Genomic DNA, 18,219 nt, shown 5'->3' with positions numbered 1-18,219 from the left:
GAAGGATTTCAAGAGAGTTAAGAAGAACAAAGGGAGGACACGAGCAGTCTTTAGTGAATAGAATAAAGGAGAACCCTAAAGCTTTCTATAGGTATGTGAGGAATAAAGGATAGGGTCGGAATCGGGCCAAACAAACACAGAAGTGGGAAGTTGAGTGTGGACACTGTGGAAATCGGAGAGGTGCTAAACGAACATTTCTCATTGGTTTTCACTTAGGAAAATTAGAATATTGTAGATAATAATGAGGTAGAAGACGTTGGACTAGAAAGGATAGAGGTTAGTTACGAACAGGTGCTATCAATTCTGGAAGGATTGAAAGTAGACAAGTCCCCTGGGCTAGATGGGATTTATCTGTAGATTGTCTGGGAAGCTAGGGAGAAGATAGCAAATACTTCGGCTTTGATATTGAGCTGTCATTGCCTACAAGTTCAGTACCAGAGGACTGGATGATTGCAAATGTTATGCCCTTGATCAAGGAGGGCAGTAGAGATGACCCAGGAATGACCCTTACTTCTGTCGTAGGAAAGGTTTTGGAAAGGATTATAAGAGACACTATTTGTAATCATCTGGCAAACAACAATATGATTTCAGATCATCAATATGGTTTCGTCAAGGGCAGGTCGTGTCTCACAAATCTCATTGAGTTTTCTGAGATGGTGACCAAGCATATAGATGAGGGTAGGGCAGTTGACGCGGTATACGTGGACTTCAGTAATGCCTTTGATAAGGTTCCACATGGTCGGCTGTTAGAGAAAATGCAGCGACATGGAATTGAGTGTGATTTAGCAGTTTGGATTAGAAACTGGCTTTCTGAAAGAAGGCAGCGAGTGGTGGATGATGGAAAATAATCAGCCTCCAGTGCGGTTATTAGTGGTGTTCCACAAGGATCTGTTTTGGGATCACTGCTATTTGTCATTTTTATAAAAGTCTTAGACGCAGGCATAGGTGGATGGATTAGTAAGTTTGCAGACGACAGCAAAGTCAGTGGAGTAGTGGACGTGTGGAAGAATGTTACAGGTTGCAGGGGGACTTGGATAAACTGTAGAATTGGGCTGAATGTGGCAAATGGAGTTCAATGCAGCTAAATGTGATGTGATGCACTTTGTGAAGAATAACAGGAAGGCAGAGTACTGGGTCAATGGAAAGATTCTTGGTAGTGTAGATGTGCAGAAGGATGTTGGAGGCCATATACATACATACATGCCTGAAAGTTGCCACCCAGGTGTACAGTACTGTTAAGGCGGCATACAGTGTGTTAGATTTCATTCGTAGATGGATTGAGTTCTGGAGCCGCAATATCATGCTGCAACTATCCAAAACACTGGTGTGGCCATATTTGGAATATTGTGTGCAGTTCTGGTGCCCATATTTCTGGAAGGATGTGGAAGCATTGGAAAAGGCACAGAGGATATTTACCAGGATGTCGTGTGTTCTGGAGGGAAGCTCTTATGAGGAAAGGTTGAGAGAATTGAACGTGTTCTCATTGGCAAGAAGAAGGCGAAGAGAGGATTTGATAGAGACAAACAAGATGATCAGAGGCTTAGATAGTGTAAATATATGGCTTACTTATAAGTATATGGCTGGCTGCCACTGTAAGTATACTCGGCATTCGGAGGCCTTTGAGGACGCTCCGTTACATGCGCGTGCAGGATAAGGTCACGTGGTGCATCGCACCGTTCCAAAACAAGGTCACGTGATGCACTGTTTCACGTGCCGGAGGCGTGCAGGGAGGTCACATGGTCCTCCGTATCGCGGGCAAAATGGGTTCACGTGGTACTCCGTTTCGCACGCAAAACAAGGTCACGTGGGGTCGAACATCCGGGAATGGAAGGAGGCAGAGAATGGAGTCAGACTAACAACCAATCAGAAGATAATCCCACCTCAGTGACTGCATGATATTTTTTACTATATAAAAAGACTGGGTCAGGGACAAGGGTGTGGTATTTTTCTGAACTGACACACTGTATAGTTTGTCAGGGACGGAAAGGTCGAGACCCAGAGCTCTGTATGCTTTATCCACTTACTGTAAAATAAACTCAAGAAGTGTGACACTGAATACCTTCTCCTATTGCTTCATTTTAAAGAACACGCAGGACTTGGCTCACACATAGAAGAAAGTAAGTTAGTAAATTGAGCCAGAGTCCGACAATAGGGTAGACAGTGAAAGTCTTTTTCCTAGGATGAAGACATTAGTGTGTATAAGGGGGCATATCTACAAATTGAGGGGTGATAGATTTAAGACAGATGTCAGAGGCAGGTTCTTTACTCAGAGTGGTTCGGGCATGGAATCCACTACCTACTAATGTCGTTAACTCAGCCACTATAGCGAGATTTAAACAATCCTTTAGATAAGCACATGGGTGATTTCAGGATAGTGTAGGGGGATGAGCTGAGAATAGTTCATAGGTTGGCGCAACATCAAGGACTGAAGAGCCTGTTCTGCGCTGTATTGTTCTCTGACTATTGTGCTACAAGTGATTTTTACTGACTTAAACAGAGTGATGGATCTTGTATTGTGGGCTTACGAAATGTCACTGATCTCTACCAAACATGTACGAGGTACAGAATGCTGCCTGACCTGCTGCGCTTTTCCAGCAATAAATTTTTCAGCTCTGATCTCCAGCATCTGCAGTCCTCACTTTCTCCATGTACGAGGTAGAGTCAGAGCAATAATAAGAGGCTGCAACAGGAGGGGGACAGGTAGCTCCATACAAAACCCGACTCCTTCTCAACTGTTTTCACCACAAAAACCGAGCGCCTTCCAGAAAAGCACCTCTATATCCCACCACTTTGCCCTACAATCGTGGTATCTGGCTGCGCACGAAGAGCAGTGCAATAGTCTGTACTGGGACCCTGAAACGCTTGGTAAAGAGTCAAATCATCTGAGCATTGAAAGCCCCATCACATTGAAAGCATTTTCTCTTGTTTTCACTGTTCCTGACTTCCCTTAGTTTTCCGAATGAACCTGCTAAAGTTGTTATTACACATATCTGCACAAGCTGTGAATTGAACCCAGGCCTCTCGGTCCAAGATTCGGGATATTTTCACCGCGTCACAAAACATCGACTCGAACTTCCTTTGTCCCTTGCCTGCGAAGTCACACCTGAATCAACTCTGCAATTGGGAGGAAGGGGCGGAACAGGAGGACCGAGTAGCGGCCGGTCCTCTAACCAGAGTGAATGAGGAGAGGGGCCAAAGCATTCTCGGGAGTGAGCGCTTCAAGATTGGTCAGAGAGCAAACTATTTTGCAGGATTGATCATTCTCATGATATAGTGGAGCATTAAATCTCTCTCATAAATCAATGTGAGATTTTAAGAAATCCTGTAGTTGAAATGTAAATCTGATAATGTACATATTTCCAATCGATTTACACAACTCGAGTAAGAAACTTCTTTTCAAACTCCCAGAACGATTAGTAATTTACATACCTGGCCGGTATGGTTGATTTGGACCAGACAATCTATTTGCATGTTAGACATCTCTATGACTGTAACTTGACAAAACAATTGTTAATGACTAATATTTTACCCATCAGTCTGTGCAGTTATGAATATTATCTATGAACTCACTAATAACCTCAGACGCACGCGCAGTTTGGTTTCAATGCAGAGCATGCGCAATGTCACATTGGTCAGTGCAGAGAGAAATGGAGCTGATTTCTCCGGCAGCGGCTGCGAGCGGCTTCAGAGAGCGGTGCTCAGAGCCTCGCTGGGAGAAAGGAGCGGAGAGAATTCACAAGTAAAGGTTAAAAAATCTCGATAAAGACCCTCCAGGCCCGGGTAAGGAGGTGGCGGTCTCTGATCAGGGAAGGGGCCCAGGGTCACGGCCGCCATTTGTTTGAGGGAAGAGGGAGCGCGGGCCTCAGGGCCGCCATCTTGAGAAGGTCAAGGTGCAGGAGGGCGGGGCTCTCGGGATCTGTAGAACAATCAGAGGAAAGGGAAGCCCCATTGTTATTGATTAATTCCACGAACACAGCTTCACTGGGCGATCCTGCAGGAATATCCTCTCTCAGTCCTGCTGGGATGTTTCACCCCATCAGAACCAGCAGCTCTCCTCCTCTCTCAGCTCCCCTTCTGTCCTTCCTGCAGCATCTGTCCCCTGGAACATTGAGCTGCCTGTCCTGTCCCTCCCTCAGCTGTTGTTTCTGTAATACCTGTGATATCCCAGTCCCATCTTAGATTACTTCACTAAAGACAGGAATGCACCCGATGGATGTTTCTTAACTTCAGTAATTGTTTAATACTCACTTACAGGTTTTTAATTACATCGTTTTTGAAGCATTTACTTCACACTCAATCATTTGCAATGGCGGGATTTGAACCTGTGTCCAGAGAACACTTGCTGAGTTTCTGTATAAATTGTCACACAATAATGCTACTAGGCCACCACTTTGCCTGCTTACAGTTTGTATATCACAGTGCAACATGAATCAAAACCCTTTCTTCCTGCACACTTGTTTGATCCGGCACTCTGGTGATGTGACTCAGTACCTCTCCATGTGGTATCCCTCACTGTGTGGGTCTAATTGCTGCCTCTGTCAGCGTCTCTCACATTTGAAGCTACTCCAGACCATGAGCCAACAGAATTCTCCACTCCAGAGAGATGAGGCAGCACAGGTCAGGAATGGAGACTGGGATTTTCCAGATCTCTGTGGGCTCAGTGCCATTCTATATGTGTAACCCTCAAAGCATGAGTCTAATTTCCCATTCTGCCTATTTCTGTGTCTTCTACAGGTACTCATGGAGTTCCTGACTCAATAGACTTGCCAACTGCTGGTTGGGACGATGGATGGTCAGCCAGAAAGACAAATCAGGGAGGTCGGGAGTCTTCAATACATCCTGCTGCCAGGTAAGATCATTCCAGTGCACAGAGCAGAAAGTAATAAGGGGGATCCAAACATCAGCTAACAAGACATGACATAGAGAAAGTGCTGGAGGGGGAGCACAGTACAGACACACCCCAGGCTCAATCACCACGCCTGCTGCAAGTTTTCTTGTAATGAGACAGCATCGGGAGTTCCCAGGTATCAGTCCAGGCCTGTGCTTTCTTAGGGAGCATCAGAACAACTGAGGGGAAAGCAGGCCTCCCACGAGAGGGTGGTAATGCTGCCTGGGATCTTTCTCTTCCCTGTTCCCTCTCCAACACTGTATCTATAGCTTGTATTGAGGACCAGTGTCTTCAATCATTCTAACTCCTATAACAGTTCCTATCTCTGTCATCTCCTCCCCTCTCACCAATTATTTCACATATTTGAAACCTCCAGTCCAGATGACCATCCGTATCACTGTAACTTGCTTCAGTCTCTACAACATGCCTTGTCTCGATAGTCTCCTCCTCCAATAACTGGAGACATCGGGTCTGTTTCTGTACGGCATGACTCTTCAGCCGAGGTTTCCTAAATGGAATGAGTCGTGTTTGCCTGTGTTTGGCCCATACCACTTCAAACCTTCTCCTCTCCATGTACCTGCCCGAGTGTCTTTTCAATGTTGAAATTGTACTTGTTTTTACCATTTCCTCTGGCAGTCCATTCCGTCTATGCACCATCCTCTGTGGATAATGTTGCCCCTCAGCTCCCTCTTTAAATCCTTGCTCTCTCACCCCACATTTATGCCTCTAGCTTTGGACTCACCTACCCTTGTCAATTCACCTTACTTAGATCATACATGGTTTCATAAACCTTTATAACGTCGCCCTGTGGCCTCCTCTGCCCAGGAGAAATATTGACGACAGTGTTACCAATATCTCTAACTCATGTACTCAATGCTCTGACCAATGAAGACAAGTGTGCCAATTGCTGCTTTCAACACCCTGTCGCCCTGTGATGCCAGTCCACGGAACAATGTAACTGCACCCCTTGGTCTCTCTCTGTTCGACAGCACTGCCCAGGGCCCAACTATTATCCGTATGAGTCCTCCCTGGTTTGTCTTAACTAAATCCAACACCTGAATTAAACTCCATCTTTCATTCCTTGGCCCAGTTGATTAACATCCCCTTGGATAATTATATTCCCTGCCCACTCTTCCACTCATCTTGGTATCCATAAACATACGAACAGGGACTCCTGTATTTTCACTCAAATTGTTTATGTAAATGGTGCACAACAGTGGTCCCAGCACCAATCCTTACAGCACACTGCTGGTCAGAGGCCTCCAGTCTGAACAACAACCCTCTCCCACCACCCTCTCCCTCCACCCTCTGTCTCCCACTGTCATCCCATTTTGTATCCAGTTGGTGAGCTCTCCCTGATCCCTTGTGATCTACCCTTACTAACCAATGTATCATGCTACACCCTGAACAAGGGCTTGCAGAAGCCAGAAACAACGTCTGTTGCTCTTGTTTTAGTCTATCTTTTATCTTTTTGGTCACATCTTGAGCAAACTCCAGTCAAGATTGTGGGACATGTTTTCCCATGCACAAAGTCATGCTGGCTGTCCGTAATCAGGCCTTATCTTTCCAAATGCATGTAAGACCTACCTCTCAGAATGACCTCCAACAACTGACCCACCCTGATGTCTCGCTCATCAGTCTGTAGTTCCCTGGCTTTCTCTTGCAGCCTTTCTTAATTGATGACATAACATTACAATCATAGTCAGAGTCATACCGTACTCTTTGGTTAACGCTAACCATACTCTAAAACTGATCTCATCGCACCTGCCTGTTCCTGGATCACATCCCTTCAAACCTTTCCTATTTCTGTACTAATCCAAATGTCTTTTAAACATTGTTATTGTCCCCATGTTCACCCCTTCCTTGGCAAGTTCATTCCACACACAACCCACCCTCTGTGTAACAATGTGCCTCTCGTGTCTTTTTTAAAAATGTCTTTCCTCTAAACTTAAAAATGTAGTGCCTTGTCTTGAAACTCCCCTGTCCATGGGAAAAGACAACTCCCATTAACTCTATCGATCCCCCTCATGATTTTATAAACTTCTATGAGGTCATCTGTCAACATTCAGGTTTCAGTGAAAAATACCAACCTATTCAGCCTTTCTTTATACTGAAGCCTTTCGTACCCAGCCACATCCCAGTAAATCTCCTCCCAACCCTTTCCAACTTAATAATATCCTTCCTATAACTGGGCGACCAGAACTGGACACAGTATTCCAGAAGAGGACTCACCAATGGCCTGTATAATCTCAATGCGACTTCCCAACTCCTATATCCAAAGGACTGAGCAATTAAAGCAAGTGAGGCAAGCACCTTTTTAAAACTATCCTGTCTCTCCATGTTACAAACTTCAAAGAATTATGTAGCTGAACACTGAGGTCCCTCTGTTCTATAACACCACTGAAGGCCTTGCCATTAATTGTATGAGCCCTGCCCGTGTTTGTTGCACAAAATGCATTACCTTGCATTTATTCAGATTAAACTCCATCTACAGTTTTTCAGCCATTCATTCACACATTTAATCAGGATCCCTTTGTAATCTCAGAAAACCTTCTTCATGTCCACAATGCCACCCTCCAGTCTAACAGCCTATCACACACAGCTCTCTATGTTACAAATATCTCTGCTTGGGGCCCGACAATTTCTTCACCAGCTTCCCACAGTGTCCTGAGATCCATTTGATCAGGTCCTGGGGATTTATCTACCTTTGCATTTTAAAACCTCCAGCACCTCCTTTTCTATAATGTGGACTCATTTCAAGACATTGAGTCATAGAGATGTACAGCACGGAAACAGGCCCTTCGGACCAACTCCTGCATGACGTTTCTAGTCACATTTGCCACAATTTTCCCAATATCCCTCTAAACCCTTGCTATTCATACACCCATCCACATGCCTTTTAAATGTATTTCTATCAGCCTCCACTATTTGCTCTGGCAGCTTATTCCATCCACTCTGTGGGAGCCAGTTGTCCTTTAGACCCCTTTGAAAAGTTTCCCTCGCCTGGGGAAATGACCTTGTCTATTGACCCTGTCGATGACCACCATGATTTTAAACACCCTTTATCGGTTAACTCCTCAGCTTCCCATGTTCAACTGAAAACAGCCCCAGCCTATTCAGGCTTTTCCCTGAAGTAAAAACCCTCCAACCCTGGCAACGTCTTTGGTCATTTCTTCTGAACCCTTTCATGTTCCACGACATCCTTCCGATGGCATTGAGACCAGAATTGCACACAGTATTCCAAAAGTGGTCAGGCCAAACACTGTTTAGTTCCCTGAGCGCCCCAGTCTTTATCCACAGTAAGTTCCAAAGTGAAATATTTGTTTTGGATCTTGTAGTTTCACACTTTGTTGCCTTCATTGATCATTAAGGAGACCGGGTTTGTCCCGAGCTCTTCTTTTGCTCTTAATACACTTGTAGAGTCTCTTTGGATTCTCCTTAACTTTCTCTGCCAAAGCGATCTCGTGTCCCCTTTTTACATTCCTGATTTCCATCCTAAGTGTATTTCTACAGCCCGGATGCTCCTGAAGGGATTCCCTTGAGTCAGCCAGTTATATCTGACATGTGACCCCTTTTTTCTTGACCACAGCCTCGAATCTCAGCCAGTGTTTCCTAATTCAGTCAGCATTGAGCTGCACACTAACAGGAACACGCTGGCGCTGAACGCTCCTTTTGTCTCGGTTTTAAAATATTCCTACTTGCCAGACTTCCCTTTATCTGCAAATAGCCGACCCAGATCTACTTTAAAAATTCCTGTCTAATACTATCTTGCTCCATTGAATAACTTTAACTTGTGGACCAGGCTTGTCCTTTTCCATCACTATTTTCAAACTAATACAATTGTGGTAACTTTCCAAAGTGCTCCCCCACTAACACCTCAGTCCCGTTCCCGACCTTGTTTCCCAAGGGGAGGTCAGGTTTAGCCCCATTCTCCAGTTGGGCCATTTACGTAATGACTTGGAGTTTTCAGAACACACTTAACAAATTCCTTCCATCCAAATGCTTAACTTAGTAACAATCCCAGTCCAGGTTTGGAACGGTAAAGATCCCCTATCATTACAACCCTATTATTCTAAGAGATATCTGAAATCTCCTGACATATTTGCTCCTCCATCTCCCATTGCCTATCGCTGTAGTCCGACCGTAGAAAACTAATGACCAATTTTTATTTCTCAGTTCCACTAATATCGTTTAACTGGGCGATCCGACATGAATACTCCCTCGAGGTACTGCTGGGATGTTTCCCCCAATCAAACCCACCCGCTCTCCTCCTGATTTGCCTCCTGTTCTATCCTTCCTGTATTCTCCGGAACATTGAGCTGCTGGTCCTGTTGCTCCCTCAGCTGTGTTTCTGTAATATCTATGGGATCCCAATCCCATGTTCCCATCCATGCTCTGGGTTCATCTGCCTTATCTGTCTTGGCCTTTGCATTGAAATAACTGCCGTTTAATCCACCAATTTTCCATAATTGTCTGCTATGTTCTTGCCTGCCTTGTCTACTTATATTCCTCTCTTGAACATTTGTACCAGCCTCAACTTTCTTTCTGGCCTTACAACTCTTTGGGGTCACACAGCCCTGCCAGATGAGTTTAAATCCTCTCGAGCAGCTCCAGCAACGTTCCCCACCAGGATGTGGGTCCCCCTCCTGTTCCCAGTTCAGGCGTATTCCCCACCCTGTCTACCTGTGCTGACACCTTCAGACATCCAGGGACTTGCCCACCAAGGTCCCTGTATTCCTCAGTACTCCAGGAGGACCTACCATTCATGATGTATATCATTCGTTTATTAGACTTCCCACAATGCATTACCTCACAGTGATCAGAAGTAAACTCTGTCTGCCATTACTCTGCTCAGTTTATCATCTGATCGATATCAGACTGCAGCCTGAGTCCATCCCCCTCACTCTGGACAACACCCTCACCTTTCATGTTATCTGCAAACCTACTAATGTTACCTTCTGCTTTCACATCCGAGTGATTAATGTCCATAATGAACAGCAATGGCTCCTGCACAGATCCCTGTGGTACACCCGCTGGGCAAAGGCTTTCAATCAGAAAACCAACCCTCCACCAATTGTGGAGCCAATTTACCAACTTACCTTGGATCCCATGGGCTCTTCCCTTTTGGACCAGCCTTCCATGTGGGACCTTGTCAAAGACCTTAATGAACTCCATATAAACCACATCATCTGCACTGCCCTCATCAAAATTGTTAGGACAGTCGTCTAGCAAATCCATACAGATAATCCCTAATGAAATTGTGGGGGTATCCGTTTTTGGCGAATACATTGTATCGGTGTTCTTCTTCCTCTTTTTGCAGTTCTGGTGTACTGCAGTGTGTTGTGGCCCTTTTGAATAGTGTCTTGATGCAACTTCTTTTGTGTGTGTTGGGGTGGTTGCTTTCGTAGTTCAGGACTTGGTCTGTGTGTGTGGCTTTCCTGTAAACCTTTGTGGTGAATTCTCCGTTTGGTGTTCTCTGTACCATCACGTCTAGGAATGGGAGTTGGTTGTCCTTTTCTTCCTCTCTAGTGAATCGGATTCCTGTGAGTGTGGCGTTGATGATCTGGTGTTTGTTCTCTATTTCTGTGTTTTTAATGATTACAAAGGTGTCATCCACATATCTGACCCAGATTTTGAGTGAATTTGCGGTAAGACGGTTTGTTCTAACCTTTGCATTACCGCTTCTGCTATGAGTCCAGAGATGGGTGAGCCCATGGGGGTGCCGTTGATTTGTTCATATATTTGGTTGTTGAATGTGAAGTGTGTTGTGAGGCACAGGTCCAGTAGTTTGAGTATGGAGTCTTTGTTGATAGGTTCCCCGTCTTGTTGTCTGTTGTGTCTGTCCAGCAGGTTGGCAATTGTTTCTCTGGCTAGGGTTTTGTCGATAGAGGTGAACAGTGCCGTTACATCGAATGAGACCATAGTTTCTTCCTTGTCTATGTGTATATTTCTGATGATGTCCAAGAATTCCTGTGTTGTCTGTACAGAGTGTCTGGATCCACTGATCAGGTGTTTCAGTTTCTGCTGTAGTTCTTTAGCCAGTTTGTGTGATGGTGTCCCTGGTAGTGATACTATGGGTCTGAGTGGGATGGCTGGTTTGTGCACTTTAGGTAGTCCATAGAGTCTGGGGGTGTTGTTGCTTTCAGGTTTCACACTCTGACGGTCAAACCTGCTTATCTGTCCATTTTTTTTGTAGGTTTCTCAGTGTGTTGTTTTTCCTATTGGTGAGCTGCGGGGTGGGGTCAAACTCCACACAATTTCATCCACAGATGTCTCGGGGAAAGACAACAGAATGAAGACATGCCACGACCCAAAGGACTAGTCACACTACCATACATCAAGAACATTTCGGAACTGACAGCCAGACTACTGCGATCTCAAGGACTCATAACAGCACACAAACCAACAGCCACTCTCAGACAACAACTCACCTGACACCCAGCATGAGCAAAACCAATGTAGTGTACAAAATCGCATGCAAGGACTGCACAAAACACTACATAGGACAAACAGGAAGACAGCTAACAATCCGCATCCATGAACACCAACTAGCCACGAAACGACACGACCAGCTACCCTTAGTAGTCACACAGGCAGATGACAAGCAACGTGAATTCGACTGGGACAACACCACTATTATAGGACAAGCCAAACAGAGAACAGCCAGGTAATTCCTAGAGGCATGGCACTCATCCACAGATTCAATCAATAAGCTCATCAACCTGGACCCAATATACCGGCCACTACAGCGGACAACTGGAACTGACAACCGGAATCGGCAGATACAAACCACTATAAATGCTGGAGGAAAGATCACATAAGCGCTTCACAGGAGGCTCCCAAGCACTGAGGATGTCACCTAGGCAGGGGACGAAACGTCTGCAACACAAATTCCCAACTCGGCGAACAGAACCACAACAACGAGCACCCGAGCTCCAGATCTTCACCCAAACGTTGAAGCCCTTTCGACTCTGCAAAGCTCCGTCATGAACAACCCACCATCTCTCTATTTCCTTTGCCTTCTTCAGTGTCTGCAACTCTCGCTGTATCTTCCAGTAACGTTCTTTAGTTACTGCAGGTCTGCCTAGCTCCCCGATAATCTGTTCCATCCCATACAGCTCCCTCAATCACTGTAACACCCCCTGCTCTGTCTAATCCTCCTCTTCCCCACTGTCTTCCAGGCCCAACGGCGATCCTGTAAGACAGCAGTGTGGAATGGGATGTTATAAACCTCAGCTGAGGCTTGAGGCCTACCATTACCTGGGAGTCACAAGGGGAGAGAACCTGAGAGAGAGCAGCACAAACCGGGAGAATATACATCAGCAACGAGGATTGGGGCCGACTGGGACTTGGATTTGGATAAAAAGCAGAGCAGGAGGCTCGAAATCAGCACCGAGTCACAGAGGGAGGGACTGTGTGAGGGAGCAACTTGGAGCAGGAGCTTGAGGCTGACTCACACCTGGGAGAAGAGAAATCCGCACTGAGGATCGAGGCCTAGTTGTACCTGGGAGTCACAGAGACGGTGACCCTGTGAGGGAACAGACTGGAGTGAGAGCTGGATGATTACATGTCCGAGGAGACACATCACTGTGTGTGCACGTGTCCCTCCATTGTTCTGTGTTTGTGTGTGTACGTCTGCTTCCCTCACTATGTGTGTGTAACTCTCCTGACTGTGTGTGTTTGCCCCTCCCTTACTGTGTGTGCATGCGTGTCCCTCCCTCACTGTGTGTGTGTGTGTGTTTGTGTGTGTGCATGTCTGCGTGTCTCCCTCCCTCACTTTGTGTGTGTGTGTGTGCCCTCTCTCGCTTTCTGAGCATGTCCCACCCTAGCTGTGTCTGCTTGTCTCAACTTCGCTGTGTGTGTGCGTGTCCCACCCTCGCTGTTTGTGTGTGTCCCTCTTGCTGTGAGTGTGTGTGCCCCTCTTGCAGTGTGTGAGGGTGTCCTCCCCTCGCTCTGTATGTGTGTGTATGCATATCGCTCGCTCACTGTGTGTCTGTGTGTACCACCCTCGCTGTGTGAGTATGTATGCATGTCCCTCTCTCACTGCGTGCATGTCGCTTTTGCTGTGTGTGCGTGTCCCTCCCTTGTTGTGTTTGTGTGTGTCCCTCCGTTGCTGTGTGTGTATGCCCCTCCCTCACTGTGTGAGCGTGTCCCCTCCCTCGCTGCGTGTGAGCGTGCACCCCCGCTGCGTGTGAGCGTGTGTCCCCCATCGCTGCGTGTGAGCGTGTCCCCCCCCCTCGCTGCGTGTGAGCGTGTCCCCCCCCCTCGCTGCGTGTGAGCGTGTCCCCCCCCCTCGCTGCGTGTGAGCGTGTCCCCCCCCTCGCTGCGTGTGAGCGTGTCCCCCCCCTCGCTGCGTGTGAGCGTGTCCCCCCCCTCGCTGCGTGTGAGCGTGTCCCCCCCCTCGCTGCGTGTGAGCGTGTCCCCCCCCTCGCTGCGTCTGAGCGTGTCCCCCCCCTCGCTGCGTCTGAGCGTGTCCCCCCCCTCGCTGCGTCTGAGCGTGTGTCCCCCCTCGCTGCGTCTGAGCGTGTGTCCCCCCTCGCTGCGTCTGAGCGTGTGTCCCCCCTCGCTGCGTCTGAGCGTGTGTCCCCCCTCGCTGCGTCTGAGCGTGTGTCCCCCCTCGCTGCGTCTGAGCGTGTGTCCCCCCTCGCTGCGTCTGAGCGTGTCCCCCCCCCTCGCTGCGTCTGAGCGTGTCCCCCCCCCTCGCTGCGTCTGAGCGTGTCCCCCCCCCTCGCTGCGTCTGAGCGTGTCCCCCCCCCTCGCTGCGTCTGAGCGTGTCCCCCCCCCTCGCTGCGTCTGAGCGTGTCCCCCCCCCTCGCTGCGTCTGAGCGTGTCCCCCCCCCTCGCTGCGTCTGAGCGTGTCCCCCCCCCTCGCTGCGTCTGAGCGTGTCCCCCCCCCTCGCTGCGTCTGAGCGTGTCGCCCCCCTCGCTTCGTGTCTCAGCAAGCCTCTCACTCGCTGTGGATGTGTGTGTGTGTTTGTGTGTGCGTGCGTGGCCCTTCCTTCTTGTGTGTGTGTGTGTACGTGTCACACCGTCACAGTATATGTTTGTGTGTCGCCCCTTCACTGCGTGTCCCTCAGTCGCTGCTTGTGTGTGTGTAACTCCATCGCGTTGTGTGTATGTGTCTCTCTCTTGCTGTGTGTGTGCATGTCTCACCCTCGCTCTGTGTGTGTGTGTGTGTGTGTGTGTGTGTGTGTGCGTGTCCCTCCCTCGTTTTGTGCACGTGTCCCCCTCGTGCTGGGAGAATGTGTCTCCCTCTTGATGTGTATGAGAGTGTCACTCCCTCACTGTGTGTCCCTCCCTCGCTGTGTGTCTGCGTGTATCCCCTTAACTGTGTGTATGTGTGCGTGTCCCTCTCTCGCTCTGTGTGTGTATGTCCCTCTTGTGTGTGCACGTGTCACTCCCTCGCTCTGTGTGTGTGTCCCTCCCTCACTATGTGAGTGCATATACCCCCTTGCTGTGTGTGCATGTGTTCCTCCCTCTCCCTGTGTGTGCGTGCTTCTCGTCAATTTCTGTGCACATGCCCTGCCCCTCGCCGTGTGTGCGTGCTTGTCCCTCCCCCATGCTATGTGTGTGCATGTCCTTCCCTTCCTTGCTCTGTGTTTGTGTGTGTGTTCCTCCCTTGCTGTGTGTGTCCCTCCCTCTCTTTGTGTGTGTGCATCCCTCCCTCGCTGTGTGTGTGCATCCCTCCCTCGCTGTGTGTGTGCGTCCCTCTGTCGCTGTGTGTGCATATCCCTCCCTCGCTGTGCGTGTGCATGTCCCTCCCTTGCTGTGTGTCTCAGCAAGTCCCTCGCTTGCTGTGTGTGTGTGTGTGTGTGTGTGAGCGTGCGCGTCTCTTGCTTGCTCTGGGTGTGTGTGTGTGTCCCTCTCTCGCTGTGTGTGTGTGTGCATTTCTTGCTTGCTGTGTGTGTGTTTCCCTTCCTCTATTGTGTACGTGTCACACTCTCACATTATGTGTTTGTGTGTCCCCCCCTTCGCTGCGTGTTTCTCACTTGCTGTGTGTGTACGTGTCCCTCCCTCACTCTGTGTGTGAAAGTGTGTCTCCCTCCCTTGCTGTGAATGTGTGTCCCCCTCCTCGCTGTGTGTGTGCGTGTGTGTGTGTGTGTGTGTGTCCCACCTCACTGTGAGTGTGCGCGCGCATCCCTCCCTTACTATGTATGTGCGTGTCCCTCCCTCGCTGTGTATGTGTGGGTTTCCCCTCCTTGCTCTGTGTGTGTGTGTGTGTGTGTGTGTCCCTCTTGGTGTGCATGGCCCTCCCTCGCTGTGTGTGCATGTCCCTCACTGGCTGTGTGTGCGTGTCCCCCTCTCGCTGTGTGTGTGTCTGTGTTTGTATGCTTTCTCATGCATGTGTCGCTCCCTCGCTGTGTGTGTGTGCTTGTGTATCCCTCCCTTGCTCTGTGTATGCGTGTGTCCCTCCTTTGCTATGTGTGTGTGTGTGTGGTCCCACCCTCACTGTCTGTATGTGTGTGTGTCCCTCCCTCTCTGTGTATGTGTGAATTTCCCCCCCTTGCTCTGTGTGTGTGTGTCCCTCTTGCTGTGCATGTGTGTGCGTGTCCCTCCCTCTCTGTGTATGTGTGAATTTCCCCCCCTTGCTCTGTGTGTGTGTGTCCCTCTTGCTGTGCATGTGTGTGCGTGGCCCTCCCTCGCTGTGTGTGTCTCTCCCTCGCTCTCTGTGTGTGGGCCCACCCTCGCTGTCTGTGTGTGTGCGTGTCCCTCCCTTGCCGTGTATTTGTGTGTCCCTCTCTCGCTGTGTGCCTGTATTTGTCTGCTTGCGCATGCGCGTGTCCCTCCCTCGCTATGTTTATATGTGTGTCCCTTGCTGTGTATGTGACAGTTCCCCCCCTTATGTCTCTGTGTGTGTGTGTCCCTCTTCCTGTGTGTGTATGAGTGCATGTCCCCCCTTGCTGTGTGTGCGTGTCCTTCTTTCCCTTGCTCTGTGTGTGTGTGCACGTGTCCCCCCTTGCTGTGAGTATGTGTCCCTCTTGATGTGTATGTGAGTGTCACTCCCTCACTGTGTGTATGTATGTGCCTCCCTCACTGTGTGTGCGTGTCCCTCTTGCTGTGGGTGTGTGTGCGTGCATGGCCCTCCCTCGCTGTGTGTGCATCTGTCACCCCCTCACTATGTGTGTGTGTGTCTCTCCCTCGCTCTGTGTGTGTGTGTGTGTGTGTGTGTGTGTGTGTGTGTGTGTGTGTCTCTGCCTCTCTGTGTGTCTGCGAGTATCCCCTTAACTGTGTGTATATGTGCGTGTCCCTCCCTCGCTGTGTGTGTGTGAGACCCTCTTGCTGTGTGTGCATGTCACTCCCTCGCTGTGTGTGTGTGTGTGTGTGTCCCTGCCTTGCTCTTTGTGTATATCCCCCTAACAGCAAGTGCGCATCTCCCCTTGCTGTGTGAGGGCATGTCCCACCTCGCTGTGTGCGCGTGTGTCTCTCCCTTGCTGTGTTTGTGTGTGTCCCCTCTCCCTGTGTGTGAGTGCCCCCTCTCAATTTCTGTGCACATGCCCTCCCCATCGCCGTGTGTGTGCTTGTTCATCCTTCCCTGTGTGTGTATCCCTCCTTCCGTGTGTGTGTGTCTGTCTGTTTTCCTCCCTCACTCTGTGTGTATGTACGTTTCACTCTCTCGCTGTTTGCGTGTCTCCCGCTCGCTGTGTGTGTGTGTGTCCCACCCTCGCTGTGTGTGTGTGTCCCTCCCTCGCTGTGCGTGTGCGTGTTCCTCCCTCTCTGCGTGTCTCACCTTGCTGTGTGTGTCCCTCGCTCGCTGTGTGTGTGTCTCGCTTGCTGTGTGTGTGTGTTTGTGTGTGTGTCCCTTCTTCATTGTGTGTATGTGTGTGTGTATGTGTCACACCCTCACAGTATGTGTTTGTGTGTGTCCCCCTACGTGTGTGTGTGTGCGTGTGTGTGTGTATGTGCGCTGTGAGAGTGCATATACCCCCTCGCTGTGTGCGCGTGTCCCTTCCTTGCAGTGTATGTGCGTGTCTCTCCCTCGCTGTGTGTCTGCGTGTATTCCCTTCAACGTAAGAGTGTGTGTTTGTCCCTTCCTCACTGTGTGTGCGCGTCTCTCCCTTGCTGTGTGTGTGTGTGTGTGTGTATGTGTGCGTGTCCCTCCTTCACTTTGCGTGTATGTGTGTCCCTGTCCCTCGCAGTGTGTGTCTCCCTCCCTCACAGTGTGTCTGCGAGTATCCCCCTTACTGTGTGTGTTTGTGTATCCCTCCTTTGCTTTGTGTGTGTGTATCCCTGTCCCTCGCTGTGTGTGTCCCTCCCTCGCCGTGTGTCTGTGAGTATATCCCTCGCTGTGTGTGTGTGTGTCCCTCCCTCACTGTGTGTCTGCGGGTAACCCCCATCACTGTGTGTGTTTGCGTGTCGCTCCCTCGCTGCGTGTGCACGTGTCCTTCCCTTGCTCTGTATTTGTGTGTGTGTGTGTGTGTGTACCTGTTCATGTTCCTCCCTCGCTTTGCATGTGTGTTTCCGTCCCGTGTGTGTGCGCACGCGCGTGTGCATGTCCCTCCCTTGCTCTATGTGTGTGTGTGTATCCCTCCCTCACTTTGCGTGTGTATCCGTCCCTTGTGTGTGTGTGCGTGTGTGCATGTCCCTCCCTTGCTCTGTGTTTCTGTGTAAATATGTCTGCGTGACCCTCACTCGCTTTGTGTGTCAATGTGTCCGTCCCTTGTGTGTGAGTGCGTGTCCCACCCTTGCCGTGTCTGTGTGTGTCCCCTCTCACTGTGTGTGTGCCCCCTCTCAATTTCTGTGTACATGCCCTCCCCCTTGACATGTGTGTGTCCCTCCCTCGCTGTGTGTCTGTGGGTAACCCCCTCACTGAGTGTTTGTATGTCGCTCCCTCGCTGTGTGTTTGTGTCCCTCTCTCGCTGTGTGTGCATGCGTCCGTGCCTTGCTCTGTGTTTATGTGTGTGTATCTGTGCGTGTCCCTCTCTCGCTTTGCGTGTGTCCGTCCCTTGTGTGTGTGTGTGTGTGTGTGCATGTCCCTCCCTTGCTCTGTGTTTGTGTGTGTATGTATGTGTGCGTGTCACTCCTTCACTTTGCGTGTGTGTGTCCATCCCTTGTGTGTGTGTTAGTGTGTGACCAGCTTGCAGTGTGTGCATGTCCCACCCTTGCCGTGTCTGTGTGTGTCCTCTCTCGCTGTGTGTGTGTGTGCCCCCTCTCAATTTCTGTACACATACCCTCCCCTCGACGTGTGTGTGCGTGTCCCTCCCTCACCATAAGAGTGTGTGTTTGTCCCTCTGTCGCTGTGTGTGCGTGTCTCTTCCTTGCTCTGTGTTTGTGTGTGTGTGTATGTGTGCATGTCCCTCCTTCGCTTTGCGTTTGTGTGTGTGTGTGTGTGC

At 49.4% G+C, this 18,219-nt stretch overlaps 1 long non-coding RNA gene across 3 annotated transcripts in view; it reads left to right on the top strand.

Annotated features, from left to right (window-relative positions):
- The first annotated feature begins 4,739 nt into the window (after window positions 1-4,739).
- Window positions 4,740-18,219, top strand: part of LOC140471687 (uncharacterized) — a 32,962-nt gene continuing 19,482 nt past the window's right edge. For 2 of the 3 annotated variants that reach the window (XR_011957174.1, XR_011957172.1), the window contains exons 1-2: window positions 4,740-4,849; window positions 11,085-11,555. This is a non-coding gene — a long non-coding RNA (uncharacterized lncRNA). The remainder of the gene's footprint in view (window positions 4,850-11,084; window positions 11,556-18,219) is intronic. The other variant, XR_011957173.1, reaches the window with a different exon arrangement.

The sequence above is a fragment of the Chiloscyllium punctatum genome, unplaced genomic scaffold (assembly GCF_047496795.1).
Source record: "Chiloscyllium punctatum isolate Juve2018m unplaced genomic scaffold, sChiPun1.3 scaffold_154, whole genome shotgun sequence".
Lineage (NCBI taxonomy): Eukaryota > Metazoa > Chordata > Chondrichthyes > Orectolobiformes > Hemiscylliidae > Chiloscyllium > Chiloscyllium punctatum.
The sequence above is the reverse complement of the archived record's forward strand: the minus strand, read 5'-3'. Positions and strand labels throughout refer to the sequence as shown.